This window comes from Macrobrachium rosenbergii, chromosome 3 (genome assembly GCF_040412425.1).
Source record: "Macrobrachium rosenbergii isolate ZJJX-2024 chromosome 3, ASM4041242v1, whole genome shotgun sequence".
Taxonomy (NCBI): Eukaryota; Metazoa; Arthropoda; class Malacostraca; order Decapoda; family Palaemonidae; genus Macrobrachium; species Macrobrachium rosenbergii.
The window spans coordinates 44,361,477-44,383,976 of record NC_089743.1 but is presented as its reverse complement, the minus strand read 5'-3'; the positions used below and the strand labels follow the sequence as shown (position 1 = coordinate 44,383,976).

General features: G+C 38.5%; 1 long non-coding RNA gene across 3 annotated transcripts in view; it reads right to left on the bottom strand.

Moving 5' to 3' along the window:
- The window catches only part of LOC136854914 (uncharacterized), a 71,304-nt gene that overhangs the window by 48,421 nt on the left and 383 nt on the right, over positions 1–22,500 (bottom strand). For 2 of the 3 annotated variants that reach the window (XR_010857832.1, XR_010857833.1), the window contains exons 2-5: positions 22,473–22,500; positions 21,604–21,809; positions 18,419–18,452; positions 2,943–3,108 (exon numbers count right to left, since the gene is read on the bottom strand). The exon at positions 22,473–22,500 is cut by the window's right edge and continues 78 nt beyond it. This is a non-coding gene — a long non-coding RNA (uncharacterized lncRNA). Of the gene's footprint in view, positions 1–2,942; positions 3,109–18,418; positions 18,453–20,973; positions 21,810–22,472 lie in introns of those variants that run through there. The other variant, XR_010857831.1, reaches the window with a different exon arrangement.

Here is a 22,500-nt window from a genome sequence, read left to right as displayed (position 1 = left end):
AAGCAAATCTTTTAAGACACAACGAAAGGACCCATCGTTCATTAAGTAACGAAAGACAAAAGGAGGCAACGAATTACATTCTACGGAAAAAATGGCCTACTTACATATTCAGCGCAATTTTGAAAGTAGAGAGATAAATATAGATTTGTGATAAAAAGAGTCATGTTACCGATTATACTCGGCGGTAGGGCCAGGTTAGCAAGTTGTTTTCTCTCGTGATAATGATCTTAACCACAAAACGAGATCAATTTTTTTACTCTTTTCGGTCTAGACAGTCAGGTTTTTTTTTTTTTTTTGCCTCTTCCCACGCGTAATAATTTTTACAGTTCCTCAGATCTGCTTTACATAAGCACGATATTTTCCCTACCCTTCCCAAGGCAATTTTTCTAACAACTAGACCCGTTACTGTAAGATTCTCCGACTAATATTGGTTGCTGAGTTCGTTCCACCATATTTCCAAAATGGTGCTATAACTTAAGCGCGTATGAATGCCAGTTCTCGATTTCTTCATTGCCTTTTTGTCTTCTTTCAAAACGAGATGGCTGACATGAATAATACCTGCGGTTAGAAATGGCACAACTGAAAAAAAACGCGTTATATGAACACTGAATTTAACCGAACTGTACTATAAGGGTATAACGATGTAAACTCTACGGTATTTAAACCCATAATTTCACCCTCTATTGCTTTATTTGCAAAATTCACGTCATTCCTCATAATTGTGCTACTATTTAAAAGGAATCTGGTCAGCAATGGACAACTTGACATAATGGAGATATTTTCCTTGATCTTAATATAGGATTCTAATGTGAAGAAAGCCACGAGGAACACTTTGATTAGGATATATGAAATAATGCACATCCATTCTTGAAAATAGGGAAGTAGCCAAGTTTGAAAAATGATTATACTTCATATCAATGCATCATTAACATAATCAAGTTTATGGATAGGTGATGATATCCCAATTTATGTCACTGGCATATAGATATTCACGGGTTGTCAGTTATCGTCAATGCAGCTTTAAAAGAAATCATTCTTATCTTGAGCATTCTGTAATAGTCTCTACTGGAAAAAATGGGATCTTGTGTGTCTACATAATTTCAAACATCATTGTGGACTTATATCCCATATTAGGATACAGCACATACAGATATATGTATATACATACATATATATATATATATATATATATATATATATATATATATATATATATATATATATATATATATATATGAAGATAAAAAGGCCCATAAAACACTATTTGAACGTTGCAACCATATATTTCGGGCACATCCTTCTGTGCCCCTGTTCACTGGAGAAATATGGGCAGATGAAATGTTACAAGGGTATATATACAAAGCATATATAGGTGTGGCATTAAGTCTCCGATGGTAATGCCACACCTATATATGCATTGTATATATACCCTTGTAACATTTCATCTGTTCATATTTTACCAGTGAACAGGGGCACAGAAGGAAGTGAACGAAATATATGGTTGCAACGTTCAAATAGTGTTTTATGGGCCTTTTTATCTTCATATTATACTGTAGTATTACAGTAAAAGACATTCATATATATATGTATGTATGTATATATATATATATATATATATATATATATATATATATATATATATATATATATATAATATAAATGTGTGTGCATATGTATGTTTGTTATCACAGCAGCATAACAGTAAGATGATGAATTTAGAATGCCAGTGAATTCAAAGAAGGTAATTTTATGAAGTGCAGCTGCAAGACAAAAGGTTTGCCACTAGCATTGAAAATAAGAATGAACTTAAAGTAAACCTGAGCGAGCAAATGCTTTAGGAACAAAAGAAGATTATTTTTAGGGAAGGAAACGGATACTCTGTCAAAGGAGGCTTCAGAAAACTACTGATATTGCACTTCCAGTCCTGAATCATTCAATACCTGTCATGTTCAATAGCACAAAGAACTGTCAGACACACTTTTCTTTCTTTCTTTCTCTAAATCTTCAGCTGAAAACCCTTATGGACAGAGTCAACAGACTTTAAACCCAAGAGGACTCCAAAGGAAAATCAGCCTGCAGCGAGAGAGAGAGAGAGAGAGAGAGAGAGAGAGAGAGAGAGAGAGAGAGAGAGAGAGAGAGACAAGTTACAGGACGAGGTGATAAATAAATAAATATGCTGGAACAGTAGATAAAACAGATACACCTGGATTCAGAAGACGTCAGCAGAGAGCAGGAACGAATTTGCCCGCTGACAAGATTCCCATGAGGTAGCAATTGAAAAGGTCAGTTTAAGAAGAACAAAACTTCTCATTATCTCACGGGGTGCGCAGGAAGTTGATTTCGGAGGGGGAACGCATTCGATAATTGTAGATCAGCCACTAACCCGGAGCACTTTGCATTTCTAGTCAGGTCCTCGTTCATTGCAACTTTCGCCCTAGCTTCCTGATGTCGGGAAAAGTTGTGAAATTTCAACTATTGTCTTAAGGTTATGACAGCATATGGAACCCGGTTATTCAGGTACGTTCAGTACACACCTGGCATATGCTTTCACCGATTCAGGAAATGGCCCGAGAATTAGAGTATCACACTTACGCACAAGTGCAGTTGAGCATACGTGTGTGTGCGCGCGCGCCCATGTATATTTGCATATATATATATATATATATATATATATATATATATATATATATATATATATATATATATATATATATATATACATGTATATATATATTTATGCATGTGTGTGTGTGAGTATGGGAGGGTGTAATGAAAGCTTCTACATTACAGGAATATGTAATTGTAGTACCACAACACGTGAGTTAATTTACTCCTTTTAATATTTTCTGTCGGCGTCTCCTACAAAGATTTCGGTTTCTGACAACCACAGGTAAACATAAACAGATAATTCAATACAACAAAGAATACTGTTAAAGTCTTACCTCTGTTTTGGGACCTCTGATTTGACCAGAGTTCCAGCCTGCTTTTTTCCACCTCGTGACCTTTTAGGTGTGAATGGTCCTAATGACAGGTCTTTTCTTACCGCGCGGTATGGTCATCTCTCCACGGAATATAGTACATTCTGCCTTCTTTTTTTGTTTGGGAAACCTGAAAAATTTGTGGAATAATAAGAAAAAGAATACAGTCTAGGTGATTTTAAAATGTGGTTTACTTTAATTCAAATATTATATGGTATATATACAGTATGTATGTATATATATTTCAATATATGCATATGTATGTATATGTATAATATATATATATATATATATATATATATATATATATATATATATATATATATATATATATATATATATATATATATATATATATTATATATATATATATATATATATATATTTATTTATTTATATATCTATATATATAAAGTGGATGCACAGGTTACTGTTAATATAATTAGTAATGGAAATGTAATACTCAGTGGTTTTGGAGTGTCCAGCATAAATAACAAATAAAAGGAAACAGGGTCTGATTCCCCCTTGGCCCGGGAAAGGAAACACCAAATCTCCACTAGGACAGGAGGTGCTATGCAATCTCAAAGCAATCAGGTGCCAGGCTGACTCCACGGTAAAAACCTAAGAATGCTTTGAGCTGCTATGCAAATCTGTCGAAACGACAGTTGCCCAGCAAAGTCAAATAGATGAAACGCTAAACTGAATATTTTCTACAGAGTTTTGTACCTGGTTTTCTGTGTTTCCTCTGCTTGAGGTAGAATTCTACTTTATGGTTTGTCACTTCATTCGCCCTTTCTGTGTATGTTCTGAGTTTGTCATGTGTTGGACAGAGGTCTTACTAAGAAGTTTCAAGGATATGGTATAACTATTGCTTCTGTAGTTGTTTGAGTGATAACCTATTAAAAAAAATTAGAAAAGGGAATGGGAAAGGAATCGAGGGAAGGATACAGAGAACGAAATGTTTAGTAACAAAGGTATAGAATGGAATAAATAAGTGGAAAAAGCAGCTAAAAATATGAATAAGAACCATTTTGCAGCTTAATGCAACATTTACTAATTGCCACTTGAGCACTTGAAGCAACGTGTGGAGAGAGACTGAGAGATAGACGCATAGATCAAAATACAAGCAAAGAGGAGGAAGAGAAAAAATATGCGTCTTGTGATGAACTTTGTCAGCCACTGTGATCACTGGAGCTTATGGTGGGGCAGATAACAGAAAAATCATACAAATGATGATACTAGCATCAAACCTGGCACAAGTGTCCTCCAAGGTATACTAATCAAATCTGCCCGATTGGCCAATTGAAAATCCAAGATGGCAACCATTTTCAAGATGGCCGCCAAAATAACCACCTGAAGTAGATGTTTTGCTTAGAAATATTTGTAGTTGTCTGATTTGCTTGATCTAAGTGTGGATTCCTATGTTTTGTAGCCTGCTGAACTATATTTTCCTGTTTAAAAAGCACTCTGAGACGTATTTCTCAAGATGACCACCAAGATGTTTGTCTTTCTTTACATGAGTTTTGTCCCAGCTAGTACATTTTCAAAGTTATGCGTACAGTGCTGCTGTTTCTCGATCTGCTACTGTTCACATATGCAGCTGCAGAGTGATGTGCAGGGAAGCTCTGCCTGAGAGCACTTGCATCTCTCTTTGCAAACCTTCTTACAGGAGCACTTTGTCAATTCTTGACAGCTTGCTGCAATCGGTGGTAGTGTTGTCCAATGTATCTGCCATGCTTCTCCTTTCTATGTCCACCCCATTCAGCTGGACTGCTCATGTGTGGATTACAGTGGGTTGCCTGGCCCCAGATGATCCCAGCTTGGTAGGCTGCACGCTTTGTATGTTCTCTGAGGGCTGCCTGTGTTGGTGGAATTGAGTGGTACGGCCTCTGCTTGCTGGCAAACAGATCTAGTCTTGCTTCGTCCACACCAGTGGCTGCGCTTGATCTGTCGTACATGAGGACAACGAATCTTTCCAGCCTCTGCATGTCAAGATCACGAATCAATGTTGGATGCTGGCTGAGATTGATGAATGTTTCAGTAATATCAAATACATTCCAAGTCTGCCATGCAGATTTCTTCGCTTTCCCACGGAAGGAAGACACAATGTCACATCCAGTGAATGCGTGAAAGTAGGGGATCCCTCTAGCTTTCTCAAGCCCAATTGCTAAAACTACCTCATGGACTGGAATCCATCGTATATGGGCTCCTTGGCCAAAGGCAATCCACATTTCCTAAAGACCTAGTTTCTGGAAGGATGGCACTACAGATGTGCTATGACTAGCACATCTGGGTCATTAGCCTTGATGATTATAGACTTGTCTCCGTCAGTCAAAGTTTGCATCCCTAGCGTGAACAAATATTCGACTGTCAGCTTCTTCATGACAACATGGGGACACAGCATCCAGAGACTTCACTGTGTTGCTAATGACATCCTCTCCTTTTGTGATGATGACTGTGCTTGTCGTTTCTGCTTCACACATCTTTTTGGCCAGGAAGTGAAACAGTTCAGTCTTGTTGCTGGGGTCACGAAGGAAGCTTTGCCATTTTCCTGGTGTCTTGCTTGTTCCTGTCACTCTTCTTCTGATTCCTTTCCCCCTTTTTGACCTCGTCTCTGATTACAGACTTGAGTTCTTGTATACATCAAAGACTATGTCCACCCGCTTGTACCGAGCACAATAGGATTCCACCTTTGGGATGATGTCTTCTTTGCCATCGTCATTAAATGTCTTTGAAGTACGTGGAGGTGAGGCATTGATAAGTGCTGAACCATCAATGATGATTGTATCTCCCTTTGGTTCTCCCACTGGGACATTCACTTGCACTTCAAGAATTCCAACCAGCTGTGACTTTTGACACGTATGAAGCTTGCCGCTGTCACTGAGAGATGCAGGATATGACTGATTCTCGTGCTTGAAGAATTCTTGCAAGTCACACTGTCTGTTCTGGCTTGAGATGAACAGTCGCAAGAATAAATGACAGTCATCTTTTAGGACTTTCTCCTTAGAAATTCCCTCAACCTGTTCTTGTTTGAAGAATGAAACAGGTTCTTCTTGATTGGATGATAGAAAAGACTTTCAGCTTCATCCTCTAGCCCTTTCATAAATGATAGGAACTGCTCTTTGCCTCACCAGTGATGTGTAGCTACCATTTCAGCTAGAGTTGGGTCTGCAATGTTCTTTGTATCTAACACCATCAGGTCTTCTGATTCTTCTTGGAATGGGTTACCCATCTCCTGCATCACTGCAGAGTGATTTCACCTTTTCAAAGAAAGATTTCTGGGCACTCGGTGTTTGCTCGTGGTGTCTGCTGCTGTATGTGGCATCCTTCATACCAGACATGGCCTCGTATCCAGCTAGTAGACGACTAACTTCAGGTCCAGCGACCATCCACCTACGAAGTGCTGATGGGTCGTCTGTCAACCCAGTTGCTCCTCCGTCACCTTTGATCACTGCATTATTGTCCTCGTGCGCTAGATCAATTGCCATGCCAGAGAATTCTCTTCTCAACTTGTGGATGACAAAGTTACCATTGTGAAACTTCTTGGCCACATCTGGATGTTGTTGTTCAAGTGACATCATATCTCAGAGGTGAATAGTGATCTACCGGGCATAGTTAACATTGTTATTTGCAAAGAAGTAAGGCACCATTTCTGAAAGTGCTTCACAGTACAAGTTGAAGTCTCCTTCTCTGAATGAGTGGATGAGGGTGAACATCGTGAGTTCCATGTCCAGCACCAGACTCCAGAATTGGAACTGAGGACTCTCTTTCTTCCGTTTTTCGCACCAATCCTCAAAGGTTATTTCTGATGTGCTAGACTCTTCAGAGCAGAAATCATGATATGCCTTCTTCATCAGTTTGTACAAGCTGCATGCTGTAATCTGGTGTGCTTGTCTTGTCTTTGCGATACTGGATGCAGACAGGTAAGACTCTGATGTACCAGATGAGGCCACCCCTGCTTCCACAATGGCACTGGTCCACCCACTGTCTCGTAGTAATGTTCCTATCGATCTCAGTGAAGCCATTTCTACATGAAGGTCTCCAAACATGACTATGAACTTGTCATCTCCATATTTTTGCCACTTCCACTGTATTTGTTTCGTCTGAGCATACAATGGTTGGTCAGCAACAATTACAGGTGTCTGCTGTGGGTTCAAAAAAGCCACTGTATCACAGACCTTCTCCATGGCATGCTTGATAGTTGCGACAGTGTGTGCCTGGTCTCGCCACATAGGCATCATTGCCGATATGCTCACTTTAAATGGACGGCTCCTTTTCTGTGTTGCATGATATGCTGACTGCATCAGCCACATTCTCAGTGAGGAAGACTTCCTCCAACCAGTGATGTGTAGCTACCATTTCAGCTAGAGTTGGGTCTGCAATGTTCTTTGTATCTAACACCATCAGGTCTTCTGATTCTTCTTGGAATGGGCTACCCATCTCCTGCATCACTGCAGAGAGTGATTTCACCTTTTCAAAGAAAGATTTCTGGGCACTCGGTGTTTGCTCGTGGTGTCTGCTGCTGTATGTGGCATCCTTCATACCAGACATGGCCTCGTATCCAGCTAGTAGACGACTAACTTCAGGTCCAGCGACCATCCACCTACGAAGTGCTGATGGGTCTTCTGTCAACCCAGTTGCTCCTCCGTCACCTTTCAAATGTGACCTGATCGACTCTGGTGCTGGTAAGGATTGGCTTGCAACTGGAGGAGGATTGGGGTTTTTGGTGATGTATGCTGGTCGAATGTTGGTGTATGCTTCTGGAAGCTCTGGAACTATATATCTAGTTTGAGTGGCTCACGTTCATCACCAGGATTTTCTGTGTTTGGATGCTGGAAAATGGACATACTTGTACCGTGTAAAGATGTTTCAGCTGTGGTCGCAGTCGGATTATGATCTATGTTGTCAATTGCTCCAGTTGTGAACAAATTCTTTCTCAAGACTGGGGGACAGATTACTCCATCTTCCACATACTGTGCAACAACTGCTTCTTGTAACTGTGCTGAGATTTCTAGGACTCGGTCATATGATATGCTGAGCCCATTCTCATGGAGCATTTCAATTATCTGTCTCTTCCTCGTCTTGGCAAACACATACTGGCCCATGTAGAGTGCAAAATGTGGCTCCCGGTCCTTGGAATGCCTATGAACATCAGTTCCTTCCTTGTATTTGGCGAAGCAGTTGTACTGTAGAAGTTGTGATATAGCAAAGTCTGATTTCGATGCTCCATGTTGGAGTTGGGACTTGATGTCTGCACCATGTTCGATCATGCATACAGACTGAAGCAGTGATGATGGCACAGCCTGTTCTAAGTCTTTGTCATGAAAATAGCTGCTGAAATTCGACTTCTGACGGAGCATGTCTTGTCTTATTATCCCAGCGGCTTTTGCTAGATGGATCGCTTCACCATAACAGGATGCTTCTGATAGGATTGAACCTACATCAGTTTCAACAGCCAACAGAACTTCTCATCCTTGGCATTTAGCTTGCAGCTGTGGAATGGGCAAAAGCAGCTGATCCTTGAGTCGAGTAGGATGAACATTAGGCGAGTCAACACCAAGCTGTTCCAGCCTCTGCTTGTAAAGCTTGGTCAAATCAGCAAGCTTGAAAATCGGTGGCCTCCCACTGGCATGTTTCATCTCGTAGATGTAGGTGACTAGTTCAGAGAAAGCAATTGGATATGCATCCTTCCAGTGTTCCTGTGCTTTTTCTTGCTCCTGCACCTTTAGGAATGCCCGTTCTCGGTTATACAATGCCACCAAACAGCCAGGGTGATATTTCACTTCTTGGGCTACGACATCTCCTGCACTTAGTTTGGTGAGAAGTTTTGTATCACTGAGTGTTTTGGCACATTCATTTATTCTCCTATTCACTTGCATTGTCATTGCTTCTCTAAGTTCCCCTCCTTCAGTTTCGCAGAAGAAGCATTCTTTTGTTTTAGTTTCTTGGAGCTTTCGTGGAATCTTACTTCTACTGCCATCATCACTAGTACCTACATGACTTGCTCTTTTTTCAGCTCGGTGTAAGTTTGTGTTGTTGAGCAGAAGCCTGCAATTCTCATGATATTGTGCCTTATTTTTTCTCAACATTTCCTCTATCCAAGAACCTTCGTCAAGTCTTGCAGGGTCTAGCTTGATTGGTAGCCCATTGAGTGAGTGAAACAGAGGAATATTCTTTGCCAGGTTCATATATCCATCATCCCCTCTTCTGGTAGGATTGGCCTGGGGAGATTTTAGATCTTTTTTCTTAACCTCCTGACATAGGCAACACTTGGTCCAGTCTGTTTTCCATGATCGTCCAGTAGAGTTCGCATCCATGATTACGATGACGTTCAGGGTCGAGGGTTTATACTTTTACCACCCTGTACATGTAATAGTATAATAGGCCTCTTATGTCCTGTAATATACAATAGGCACTTTCCTGTACGGGATACAACTAGGTTCTTGCACTGTGCCATACACCTTGTCCGATCATTCATCCAGTGTCATAAGTCCCGTGCAATCTGTACACCATCCAGACAACTAAAACCCTGTTATCCTTGGTTCAGCTCTCCCGCCCTGGCACGTCCTGTCCATTCAGGTGCGGCTGCCTAACTGATTTGGGGTTGATTAGGCAGCATGTGGGATACTAGTAGGTTGTTGCAGTATGATGCCAACATAAATTTCCTACTTAGCTGACACTGAACCCCATGCTGAGTTTCACAGCAGTGATGTCACCAATGTGCCTTGGTAGTGCCCGACAATCACTCCTTTAATACAGTGCCTTAACCATGCTATAAACTAGAAAATATACATCAGCAGGTTTAAAAACATAGGAATCCACACTTAGATCATGCAATTCAGACAACTACAAATATTTCTAAGCAAAACATCAACTTCAGGTGGTTATTTTGGCGGCCATCTTGAAAAATGGCCGTCATTTTGGATTTTCAATTGGCCAATCGGGCAAGTTTGATTAGTATCCCTTTTAGAACAATTGTGCCAAATTTGATGCTTGTATCATCATTTGCAAGATTCTTCTAAAAAATTCCTCTTATCTGCCCCACTATTAATGATTGTTTCATTCACTCATTTCTGTGTCCAGATGTCTCCAGGGACAACATAGCACTATTTATGGCCAGGAACATGAACGAAAGCTTAATCTGAAAGCGTGCATCTGGGCAGGACAGCTAAAGTAAGCCCCATCTTAAATGGCACTTTTTCTTAAAGTATGGTCACTTTTTCTATGTCAGCTATCCAGCAAGGAGCGAAATTGACCATCTGCACCGGAGCTCTGATTCTTCAGCGTTGCCAAAACGACTGATTTCTTGGGCGTGGCTGTATGTATTGCCTATTGCCTACGCTAGACTTGACGTCACGTTCACTGTATAGTCAATCATTGGAAGGATGCGAAAGTGAAATTGGGATGATTTTTTAGTTGGCTGGAAGAGTCCAATAGTGGGGGTGTTTGTATATTTGGAATCCTCGTGAAGAACAGGCTGATAATCAACATATTATTATTATCATTATTCAGAAGATGAAACCTATTCACATGGAACAAGCCTCAGGGGCCATTGACTTGAAATTCAAGCTTCCAAAGAATATGGTGCTCAAAAGGAAGAAGTAAGATTAAATAAAGGGAAATACAGAAAGAAGATACAAATGTGGGATAGAAGTAAAAAGGGCCATTTAATCGGTTTTATGGATGGATCAGTGAAGTGGTATATAGGCATTAAGGAAAAACAAATTAGGTTAATGGAAGGATAATGCTAATATGATCAACGATAGAGAATGTAAAGTCACTTGTAGCGTCATAGCAAGACAGATATAACACTTGGGAGAATTCATAAAACTGGAGAAGACTATTCCATAGAAAATAAGATCCAGTGAAATGGATGAGATGGATATGAACATGAAATTTCGGGGAAACAAGGATATTGGCATCGAAATAAATAACAAAAGAGAAAATGGACAATCAGCAAAGAATGCAATGTGGTATTGATGTCAATATTTAAATGGATTGTTGAATGAAGAGAGTTGACAGGTGTCAGAGTTGATGCGACCGACTAAAAACTGGGAATGTTGATGGAAGTGACGGCTACAGATTTAGGGAAGGTGGCAAAGATATGTTGAATGGAAAGACAGCAGAGTCGACAGAATTGCAAATGTGATGTTTCATAATGATGGTGAAAGTGTAGACTAGGGAAAGGAAGTTATAGCTCACGGAAAGAATGCTCTTGAGAAACAGATGACGAGATCAACTTTCCATACATGCCATAGGAAGCCTGACAGGAAAGGACTGAAAGACTTGCATAAATTTAACATTTCAGAGAATATCTGCGAAAGTATAAGGAAAGTGGTCAACACAGATAGTGCATTACGAAACGAATCAAATAGGCTTCAGGTGACGAAGAAGGTTCATAGACCTAGAATTTTACAAGGCCCAGGAAGGTGTTTAAAATTAAAAGAAATTTTGGGATAAAACTAATTTAATCAAAGTGTGGAATATTTTGAATATGAATGGGATGGGTATAGTTTGTCGAATAGGATTAAAAGTAAGTTAATCCTTTGAAAGAATATGTAGATGAGAGTGGCAGATCTATTACAAGCTAAAGTCAAGGTTTACCTTGTCTCCACAGATGCATAACATTTATTAAGAGCGAAGGCAGAAGTCAGGAAGGGAAATAAAAGGTACAAAGTTGACAGACAAGAGGCGAAATTGTAAACAAGACAGGAGAGGCTGAAGTTTGTTAACAGTGAACGCTTACTGATGACAGAGAAGAGAAATTGTGGAGAATAGAGACATATTTCTAACTACAAACAAAAGAGTAAATGGAAGCTAGGAATATCGTTTGGTAAATGTTACTTTGGCCTTGAAGGACATAGTGATGGATTAACTTTGAGTCTTTAGAGTTAATGCAATAACTAATGGAGCAATGAGAGTAAAGAATAATCATACAGTAGGTGGGAACTAGATCGACATCAGGAGTTCAGAAAAAAAAATGTGAAGTAAAATCTATGAATGCTTTGTCAATTATTTGTCGGGAAAACATATTGGGAGTAATTATTTTTGAAATGTTATTAAATCTATGGAAAAGAGGAATAGATCTACAGATTCTTGGTGTTGAATTGATGCCTCGATGAAGTAAAAAGAATTATATAATTGTTAGCAAGAAATGCCTCAGCATCTGCCCGGAGTAAGAGAGCTTCCTATATGTGAGAAGTTTCATGTGAATGGACCAGATGAAACTTATGTTTGAGTGTTCTATACTGCATATATGAAGTTGTGAAATCTTTAAGGATGTGATTTATGATTAATACTTGATTCACTGATGTAGGAAAACAACAATATTAACCTCCCGAACACTCAAACGAGCACTCACTCACACACACATACATACAGTACATACATACATACACACACACACACATATAAATATATATATAATTATGTGTGTGAGTGTGTGTGTGTGCGTGTGATTTTGGACATATCAGTTATAACTCCCCTTGGGAGTAAGCTATTCCCAAGGTATGCTGACCTCACTCAATATTACATGATATTTGTGGATTAATATTCGGGAACACGAAAAACTCACGCGTGTCCAAGTGACAAAAATTCATAATTAGCCAAGTGTTACAAACTTGCCTATCACCTACCATGGTGGAGATGAGTTAATATCGATTTCAAGTACAGAACCAGAATTCGACAGAGATACGTACAGCAGAGTCGACATCAGCACATCTCCCTAGATAATCGAGCGGTCACAGTCGAATATCTATTATTGCATGTAAACTAAAGACCCAGGTTTCAATCTTGGAAAGGATAAATGCAATTACTAATTATAATTCCCCTGGGGTAAAAGTTATTCCTAAGGTATAGTGAATCCGATATTAAACGATATTTGTGGCTTAATATTTTGGGATGGATATATATATATATATATATATATATATATATATATATATATATATATATATATATATATATATATATATATATATATAGATTGATAGATAGATAGATATAGTATATGTGTGTGTTTGCGTGTATGCATACATATCATATATGCAATACAGACATACTAACGTTCATACTACATATATTGACAGATGGCTGCGCTGTACCTAATACACCATTTGTTAACTATACACTCGTGTACAAATTAATTATGAGTATCGACAAGTCCTGCGGTATATCAATTTGATTCATAAAAACTACGTGAATGTATGAAGGGAAATTACTTAGATATCTTATGTGTACGTTTCACCTAACCGACCTCCGGGTGTATACAGCGCTGGTCATCAGAAGCCCTCCCGAGCTTAGGCCTACAAGAAAGAAAAATGTGGAGAGGAAGACGTACCGTAAAGGATAAATGCTCAGGGTCGAAGGACAGTGGAAGAAAAGACGATCGGCCTCTCGTGAATGAAGTCTTTCTTAAAAATTAAACTTTGAAATTAATTATATTTAACCGATCTCTGTTTTTTCAAATATACTTAATGTTATGTTGACATCAGTATTTTTTTTCTCTCTCTCTTTCGCATTCCACTGTAAGGATCGTTTATCCATCATTCTTTCCCTGAGGCATCTTCTTCACGCTGGCGTGAAGAAGAAGAAGAAGAAGAAGAAGAAGAAGAAGAAGAAGAAGAAGAAGAAGAAGAAGAAGGAACTGTCGTTGGGCGAACTTTCTCTCTCCAGTTACAGAGGTCTGGAGCTTTCCCCCCCCTCCTCCTCCTCCTCCTCCTCCTCCTCCTCCTCCTCCTCCTCCTCCTCCTCCTCCTCCTCCTTTCTTCCCTCATTCTCCTCAGCTTCTATGTCACGTCTCCTAAGCTCCTCCTTCCTTCGATGGGCTTGAGGATGTAAGGATAGGCAAAGGTATGGTAGGATAAGGCTTATAGAAAGTTTGGGGGCACAGGGCGGTCCCGGAGGTCGCAAGATGATTAGGGTGAAGGTTGGTATGGAATCTCTCTCTCTCTCTCTCTCTCTCTCTCTCTCTCAGTCAACCATAGGTATGCTGTAGGTAGGTACCTTTGACATAAAGACTGGTTTATACTGCCGAAGCTTTTCTTCAGGATATTTCCTGAAGGTGTGAGGAAACTGTGTCGTTTTTATTAATTCGTGAATATAAATTAGTACACACACGCGCACACGCACACACACACACACACACACACACATATATATATATATATATATATATATATATATATATATATATATATATATATATATATATATATATATATATATATATAATATATATATGTATTGTATATATAATATATATATATATATTATATATATGTATATATATAACACATTCTTGTATATATAATATACATAAATATACATACATAATATATATATATATATATATATATATATATATATATATATATATATATATATATACATACATACATATCGTGCAAGAGAGATGAATATAAAGATCATGTACTGAAGTCATCTTTAGTAACTCATGATAGAAGAAAATGAGGCTGAATCAAAATATGTTGAGAAATGACCAATGTTGTGAATGAGCTGCTATCAGATATTCCGCATATATTTACTTTGTTTTTTTTTTCTCCTGATCACAGTGGATCTTCATCAACATTCCCCACTTGTTCATCATGGCTTCAGCTCCACACAGTTACAAATTACCGTATCTTAGTTTATCTGTGTGTGTGTGGAATGGAACGCAATATCGAATTTTGGGCGAAGCCCGAGCGCTGGGACCTATGAAGTCATTCAGCACTGAAAGGGAATTTGACAGTAAAAAGGTTTGGAAAGTGTAACAGGAGGAAAACCTCGCAGTTGCACTATAAAACCATTGTTATGAGAGGGTGGAAAGTAAGACGGAAGAAAGTGAATGTGAACGGAGGTAAAGTAAAGGGAATGAAAGGGTTTGTGTATGTATTCACTTGCGAGTGTGTGCGTGGTTGTGTGTGTGTGTATTTTATGAAAGTGTGCGCTTGCGCGACTTTACTTTTACTCCCAACCGCGAACAGAATACCCGATAGGTACTGTATCTTATAGCATCAGAAGCCGTCCCCTATAACCCGAAGTAACGAATTCTAATTGGGAAACAAATCCAGAATACCAAAATAGATGCCGGCATGAATACCAAAACGGTGCTACTTTGGCTTGCTGTCTACGTGTCACCTCCGAGGTGCTAGTACTAAACATGGCAGAAGCTTAATGCGACACCGCGTTTAGTACTAGCCCCTCGGGGATCAAAGATATCGTTTACTAACATAAAATGTCGACCATACATTATAGAAATGAGTGTATACAATACTTTGATCTACGAGGGGCTAGTACTAAACGCGGCGTCCCATTGAGCCTATGCCATGTTTAGTACTAGCACCTCGGAGTAGGAGACATGTAGATAACAAGCGAAAGTACCACCCACCAAAACTCCCGGATCTTAGGAGACAGACGATGCGACGACAAAAATAATAATAAATCGACCCCCGATTGATCTGAGTTTCCTACTTTCCTTTTTTCTGACGCGTTCTCATTCTCACGTTTCTCATTATTCCTGCTTTCTAATCGCTTGTTTTGTCATTTGGCACAAAAGCTTAATTGTGAGGCGGGCTCATTACGTCGCAGTCACGGCTTGCATTGATGGCGCCTGTGACGTTATGCTTGCTTTCTTCGTGTGATTGCCTTGCAAGCAGTCATAAGAATGGGGGCTAATGTAAGGGGTAATTGCTTGAGTTGAATTGAATTTAGAATTTAGGCCAAAGGCCAAGCACCGGGACCTATGAGGTCACTCAGCGCTGAAACGGAAATTGACAGTTAAAAGGTTTGAAAGGTGTAACGGAAGGAAAACCTTGCAGTTGCACTATGAATCAATTGTTAGGAGAGGCTGGAAAGTAAGATGGAAGAAAAAGAATATGAAAGTAGGTATAGTAAGAGGAACGAAAGGGGTTGTAGCTAGGGGCCGAAGGCACACCGCAAGGGACCTTAAGTAACGCTTACAGTGCACCGCGTCAGGTTTCTTTATTCACTAGCGACGTTCCGAGACAAAGTTCCATCTTCAGGTTAAAAGCAGAAAATAAATATTACATTAATCCGAAGCACGTTTAAAAAAAAGAATGGACATGTTTATTTGCAAATAGAGGGTATGGGTATGGGCAACCCTCTAAGCTGCCCATTCGGCAATATTTTTATGCTTAAATTTAAAGGGAGCTGCTGGGCAATTGCCCTTCATCTTTCAAACTACTATTTTCATCGGAGGGACGCAGATGACTCTTTTGTTTTGTTTAAAGATAGGCATCATAGCGAGTCCTTTTACAATATGCTAATTCTAAACTTCAAAATATCAAATTTACCTGCGAATTAGAAGAAAATGGATAATTAGCCTTTTTAGATACAATGGTACTTAGTAAAAAATAACTGTTTTAACATGACCATCTACGGGAAACCTACTTTTACCGGCCTTAGCCTGAATTTTTAGTTTTTGTTTTTATAATTTTAAATTAAATGCTTTGTCAACACTCATCCTCAGGGTGTAAACCTAACATCGAGTTGAAAATTATTCCATGATGAAATAAAATTTCTTGAGGGATTTTTTACTAACAACTGTTGTTACTCGTCGGACCTATTTTTTAAATATGCCAATAAAATTATCAATTACTTTTTTTCATCCACCTGGTGTAGTGTATTTGACACAGAAACTAGGATATTAACGTCAAATTGACTTACATACATGGTAAGAAGTTTTTACCCTCTCTCAAGAAAATCTTGAATCACCACTTTCCAGCAGTTGCTGCCAGATTCACTTATGTCAGTCCCAGAACTATCGGTGGCTTCCTAAAACACAAAGAGAAGTTGCCCCCCTTCATGCAGTCTGGTGTCGTGGATTTATTTAATTGCAGACCTACATAGGAAGTACGAGCCTGTTGCTTAAGGTGAGATGCGATGCTCACAAAGGTGTAAGTTGCCGAACGGGCAGCAAATAATCCAGCTCGGAACAATCAAATATCAGGAATCACGCCAGAATCCTTACTACAAACATAAATTATAATAACTTTAAGGTTATCATGACATCATCATATGAACACCAGAGCTCGTCGTTCTTGAAAGTTTGGCAATTAACCGTACCACCTCAGTACCCTTGTAATTAACATAAAGCAACGTCACTCTGTTGTTTGGCTCTTCTTGACTTTTCCACCGTCTTGACACGGGCTGGCATGACCCCGCTTGAGCAAGGTGTTGATTGATTGGCTGAATATAGAATTTCGGCCAAAAGCCAAGCACTAGGACCTATAAGGTCATTCAGCGCTGAAACGGAAATTTACAGTAGAAGGTTTGAAAGGTGTAACAGGAGGAAAACCTCGCAGTTGCACTATGAAACATTGTTAGGAGAGGGTGTAAAGTAAAATGGAATGTATGTAAGTAGAGTAAAGGGAATGAAAGTGGGTTAACGCTAGGGACCGAAGGGACGCTGCAAAGAACCTTATGTAATGCCTACAGTGCACCGTATGAGGTGCACTGGCGGCACTACCATCGTACAGGGAAGGTTTTCCTCATTCTTTGAGTTTTTAACTCGTAATTTTACAAAAAAAATTTTTTAATTGTTTATAAATTCACCATTGTTTTACGCTTTCTTTTCTTAAATGTGTTTTGGATTAATGTTAATATTTATTTTCTGCTTTTAGCCTGAAGATGGGACTCTGTCTCGATACGTCGCTAGTGAATAAAGAATCCATATAATGTGCCTTGCCCTTCCATATCCCCATGCCTATCTCACCCAGGATTAGCCCACCTATGATGAGGACTGAATAAAATATATATATATATATATATATATATATATATATATATATATATATATATATATATATATATATACATATATATATTGCATTAATACGTAGATTTAACGTATATATATATATATATATATATATATATATATATATATATATATATATATATATATATATATATATATAATATATATATATACATATATATATTGCATTAATACGTAGATTTAACGTATGTATATATATATATATATATATATATATATATATATATATATATTATATATATTATATATATATATATATATATATATATTGCATTAATACATATATATACATAGATTTATATATGGGGATATGCATATATGTGTATACATAAATATATACAAACAGATAACTACGTAAGTTAACGTATACCTACGGTACTTCCTTACCTTAATGAACCCCCTACTTCAACAGATAGACAACCTTTCTAACAATTGTCTTTTGTTCGACTACTTTATGACCTGTTAAATATTTACAGCAATTCAATGACATGCAGTGCCTTAGCTACCAGAATCCCAGTAATTATAACACAAAACATTTTAGCGTGTAATGCGATGCACTTAATTCGGCATGATTTTGTATAGAGTACAGACCAAAAGATCGTAGTACTCGACAGCTGATTAAAACTACCATTTTCCGAACCTGCAGCGTAGAAGTGACGAGTGCCCGCCGCAACCTGCAAAGAGCAAAAATACATTAAAATTAACTCTGTAGTGGAGTAGGGCCATCAGTGCACCTCACGCGGTGCAATGTAGGCATTACTAAAGGCTCTTTGCAGCGTGCCTTCGGCCCCTAGCAGCAACCTCTTTCATTCCTTTTACTGCACCTCCATTCATATTCTTTCTTCCATCTTATTTTCCACCCTCTTCTAACAATGTTTATATAGTGTAACAGCCACGTTTTCCTCCTGTTACACCTTTTAAACCTCTTGCTCGCAATTTTCCCTTCAGCGCTGAATGACCTCATAGGCCCCAGCGCTTGGCCTTCGACCTAAATTGTCCTGTATATATATATGTGTATATCTATTAATTAGATAACGCAGTTGCCCGTCACACAAACATATACACATACCCAAGCACACATATGTTTATGTCTATTATACATATTTATACATACACATATGCTGTATATGTATTGATACAAAGCTATTTATGCATTCCTTACCCTAAATCATGAAGGGGAAATAGTACCTTAAGTTTTCCCTCGCGAAAAGAAAGAGATTCATAGTTGGATGTGGGTCCACAACAAGACCTCTTTATGTCTTCATGGTTGTTTAATGCGTTAATGGATGGAGTGATTTCAGTATAATTACGTGGGAGAGCCGGTAATGACAATTGCTGAAGGAACTTAATTGAAGTGAATATCAAATTTAGGCCAAAGGTCACTCAGCGCTGAAACGGAAATTGACAGCAAAAGGTTTGAAAGGCGTAACAGGAGGAAAACCTCCCGGTTCACTGTGAATCAATTGTTAGAAAAAGTAAGTAAGTATAGCTTAGTTTTACCAGACCACTGAGCTGATTAACAGCTCTCCTAGGGCTGGCCCGAAGGATTACACTTATTTTACGTGGCTAAGAACCAATTGGTTACTTAGCAACGGGACCTACAGCTTATTGTGGAATCCGAACCACATTATAGCGAGAAATGAATTTCTATCACCAGAAATAAATTCCTCTAACTCTTCATCAGCCGGCGGCGGGAATCGAACTCCGGCCCATCGAATGACGGTCTGAAGCTCAACCAACTCGGCCAACAAAGGGCTTATCAATTGTTAGAAGAGTGTGGAAAGTAATAGGGAAGACAAAAAATATGAATGGAGGCACAGTAAAAGGAATGAAAGGGGGTGCAGCTAGGGGCCGAAGGGACACTGCAAAGAACCTAAGTAATGCCTACAGTGCACCGCAGCTGAGGTGCACTGACGGCCCTACCTCCCACCCCTCCTTACGGGACCTCCAATATAAGGGTAATCGTTAAATTTGCAGTGACCCCCTAAGAAGTTCATATCTATCAACTGGATGCTGTACAAGCAGGTGCAAAGTAAAGGATGCGAGAAAGATTATGTATGCATATTTTAACAAGGGGAATATCAGCCAATAAGGAGATTCGAACACCAGTGATAAGCGACAGACTGCAGTAAGGATAATTAGTTTACAGATAACCTTCACGAAATTATTTCAACAACAAACTATTCCATTTTATTTCAGCAGCTCCTTAATACAATGAGCACTGTATACGGCCTGCCTTCGGGTGCTTAAGTGACTTCTTAAATTATCTTTCACCCCAGAGAGAGAGAGAGAGAGAGAGAGAGAGAGAGAGAGAGAGAGAGAGAGAGAGAGAGAGAGAGAGAAAATTAAATAAAAAAACTCATATGAAATCACTGACCTTACGACAAAAACGTTCAACACTGAATCGGCTTCGTAACGGAAACAAAGGTCTTTCGACGAATATTAACATTGAGTTACTACCACACTTACCACCCCAAAGATCGTTTCCTTAATGAGAGAGAGACTCAAGAAGTCGCCCGAATCCGAATGACAAGTGGCTATGTATAGATATTAGGGGCAGAAAGCAACGTACAGTAGTAGCGGTTGAAGGGACGCCAAATTAGTATCATCTACAGGGAGCAACAGCCAAGACAACGTAAGCATTACCTTGCAACAAATCGCCACACCCCCAAGAGTCAAGCCTTTAAGCTCATGTTACTGCACCAGCATGGATAATAGTTAAAATGGAATGGTATATAGAGTTTAAGCCAAAGGCCAAGCACTAGGACCGGTGGCAGTTAACTACCTGTTCTTGGCGGTTATCTCCCTTTGGCATAGCTCTCCCTGGTGTTTAAGATTTTGGTGCAATTGTTCTAACTACCTTATTCCTTCCCCATATCCTTATTCAAGATCTTATTAGTTACCCGAAGATTATTTATTCAAAGTTAGACCAAACTCCTTCCCCATATCCTTATTCGAGATCTTATTAGTTAACCGAAGATTATTCACAGCTAGACCAAACCGATTACATAGTTGACATTTATTTAAGCCCTAAAGCATACGAATATGGACGCTAAGGTTCTACATGCTCTTTAAGAAATACCCAAGGAATTTAAACTCAATTAGAAAATTGAATTGAGTTATAAAGACTTCGCTCTGTTAATCAGTTTTATATAAAGACTTCGCTCTGTTAATCAGTTTTATATATAGACTTCGCTCTGTTAATCAGTTTATTTTACTACGTTAACACTGGAAACTTTACATTGACAGCCAGTTATTGATTCATGTTAACTGGATTTGCAAGTGCCTCAATTTCGGTTTATTTTTGCAACCAAATAATCCTTTAATAACTACTTCCTAAAACTATTTGTATATATGTACACTTTCGACAAAATCATATTTGATAGACTTCATGAAAATCCCATCTATATAATATATACTATACTTTCGACTAAAATCGAGTGGACTAAAATAGAGTGGACTAAAATCTTAGATCTGCAAAAACGTAAAAATCGTATTTGTGTGATATGTACACTTTACTTTAGTATGTGAAGTAACTTCATAAGCAGCCTTTTTGAATAGCATTACACTTTAGGCTAAAATAGAGTAATAACTTAAGTCTGAAAACTAACTTCATAAAACTATTTGTATATGTGCATAGACTAAAATACGTACAGATCCCAAAAACTTCATAAAAAAAAAATCTTATGTACACTTGAAAGACTTAAAATTGAGTAAAATCACAGGTCTTAAAAACTAAGAAATTTTTATTGGAATTTATTGATAACATTTATAGATCCAACTATCATCAGTAAACCATCTCATCTGCTTCAGGCACAAACTTACTAGGTGTCTTCCAGTCTTAAGCAAGGTGGTTCGAATTGTCTAAAGGTTTGTTCAATGGTAACTGAATCCTTGCTATTACAGTGCTCTTGTCGCCTTCAGCTTGGCATATCTTCACTGGCAATCTTGGGCAAGGTGGTTCGAAATGTGTTCAGGTCTAGAAACAGCTTTTAGAGGACTGTTGCATTCACTGTTCCGAGCAGCAGAACCTGAAAGAATGATTTCGTTAGCTATTGTCACCAATACTGGTTAGGTAATATTCAGTGCCAATTATTTTGAAAATCTAGGACCTTGGGAAATTTTTGATCACCTTGAATTAAGAAATAAAACCTTGTACCAGTTATTAAGTTTTAGAAACTTTATCAAATCTGATTTGTATTAATAGTTTTGTGACTTAGTAATTAATATTCCTCTAATATCAATCAAAAGAGTAACTTTAAACATTTAAAATTAGTAAAATTCACTTAAGGATAGTTTCCATAGTTTTGATACACATTCAGAACTTAAAACAAAAGCCTACCAAAGTAAATTACTACGTTAACTCAAGAATTTTTTTATTTGGCCCTTAGAATTTCAAAGGCATGAAAGTTGCATTCCCTAAGAGCAATAAAAGGTTAAACTTACCAAGTAGGTTGTTTGTTTTTTGTGTAAGTGTGTGTGTGTGTGTGTGTGTGTGTGTGTGTGTGTGTGTGTGTGTGTGTGTGTGTGTGTGTGTGTGTGTGTGTACAAGCAAGCCCCCCTCTTGACATACAGTAGACAAGTCTACTGTATGCCAAAAGGAGATCCTCCCCACTTCAGGGGTACCGCCCCTGAAGGGGGAGGATTAGCTTGCAAAGTTTGGTTTAAAGTATACTAAAAGAACAACTGCTTACCTCTTATTTTAGAATCAAAAATAGTTAC